Genomic DNA, 2,173 nt, shown 5'->3' with positions numbered 1-2,173 from the left:
TGTGTGTGTGTGTGTAGCACATACCTAATGCATTCTTTATATTTCAATTCATTTCACTGAAATATTTCAAATTACTTTTTTTCTCATTGAGCCTTCCATCTTATTAAAAATATTCTGAAAAAACCCGTACCATAATTCCTTTGTACAATACAGTTCAGCACCAGTAGCAGCAATAGGATGAAGAAAAGCAGAAACTACCTCTACTAAGCTTTGATGCTCAAGAGTTTTGGTTGACCATTCCATCACTGCTAACCCGACACATTCAGGATTCAGGATGTCACCAACTTTGAATCTTGAACAAAAAAAAAAAGATTAATATTATGTAGGGACATATTAATTTCATCACAAAATTATCCATTTTGTAACGGAAAGAAGTATCTATATCTGTCTTACACATACACGCGAGCGCACGTACTAATGTAGAAGGAGTTTTTCCAGCTCTGCAGTGCCATTTACTTGCGCATATTCACGAACACACTCTTTCAAACAATTAATTCAATGTTACATGAACATCTGCGTATTCGATATTGATTCATTGCATTATTAGTTTCAGTTGTTTTAGATTTTACAATGAAGTGTATAAAGAAAACAATTTTAAACATAATTAATTTGCCTAATTTCACGCATGAATGTAAACATGTCGCAGAATAGAATAATTTCTTTCAAATTTTGGCCAAGGCCTGCAATGTGGGGCGGGTGGGGGGCTAAATTGGCATTTATTTGATGAAAGGCAAAGTTAACATCGGTAGAATTTGAACTCAGAACTTAAGGCTGATGAAATGAGAACAAAATAACAATAACAACAATAAATCGGTAAATAATTATGTGCCTTCACAAAGGTTAATGCTGATCCATATCACAATGAAAGATACCACATCTGTAGATTAGATTGATGTTCAGATATTAAGACTGATAAACTGATCGAAACCTAATTCAAAATTTCCGAATTGGGAAACCACGTGTATCAAGTTCCTTTGACATTACTGCCAATATTGCCTCACGTTTCAACAATCAATCAACAGGAAAAATTGAAAAACTAAGACAGATTTTAAGAGCCTTCCATCTTATTAAACATATTCTGAAAAAACCCGTACCATAATTCCTTTGTACAATACAGTTCAGCAGCAGTAGCAGCAATAGGATGAAGAAAAGCAGAAACTACCTCTACTAAGCTTTGATGCTCAAGAGTTTTGGCTGACCATCCCATCACTGCTAACCCGACACATTCAGGATTCAGGATGTCACCAACTGTTAAAAAAACATGAAAACCATAAACAAGCGAGTTTCAGTTCACGAATTGTGTCCATGCTGGGGCACCATATATATATATATGTGTGTGTGTGTGTGTTTTGTGTGTGTGCGTGTATGTATGTATGTATGCATGCATGTATATGTATGTATGTAATGTATGTATTTATGTATGTATATATCGAAATTCGTATATGTGTATCATACAAATATATGTCCACGTGTGCTTTGCGAAATGTATATTTGAATATGTATGCATCAGTACCGACTCAGACAAATGTGTTTGCTGATTTGTATGGATATATTCTAAAATTATGCATAAGAAAATGTTTAAAAGATTGTTGCCAGATAATTTAGGAAGATAGCATCTGGATACTGTTAGTTGTACGACAGGACCCAGATTCTTTTCCTTATTTTTTTTATGAATTTCTTCATACTTTTAAATCAGTAACTGGCCTGTGCCATATGTGTAAGAACTTCGACCGATCTTTCACTATCACACAATGAAAAACCTCACGGGGACAAAATTTCTTCATTAAATCATGCGAAATACTGGAAACCAATTAAAATTCTAGTCTTTTCCGAATTAGTAATAAATGAACAATTTGTTGCATTCGGAGACAATTATCATTATATTTTTTTAAACTAATTTAAAAAGTGATTTATATTCTGCAATCCTGATATAAAATGAGCTTTTGGGAATAATTTGTAGAATATTATTAAATATTCTAAGGATATATGAACCAAAATCCGTGTTCATATTAGAATTATCCCCTCCATAAGATTATACGTAATTCTATTAAATAATTCAAATAAAATCTAAAACAAGAACGATGTTTTAATAATGAATTTTATTAAAATATAACACTGCGTATAACACACGAGCATACACGTAAATATACATGAATATATATATATATATATA

Source organism: Octopus bimaculoides, chromosome 2 (genome assembly GCF_001194135.2).
Source record: "Octopus bimaculoides isolate UCB-OBI-ISO-001 chromosome 2, ASM119413v2, whole genome shotgun sequence".
NCBI classification, from domain to species: domain Eukaryota; kingdom Metazoa; phylum Mollusca; class Cephalopoda; order Octopoda; family Octopodidae; genus Octopus; species Octopus bimaculoides.
This window is presented reverse-complemented; position numbering follows the sequence as displayed.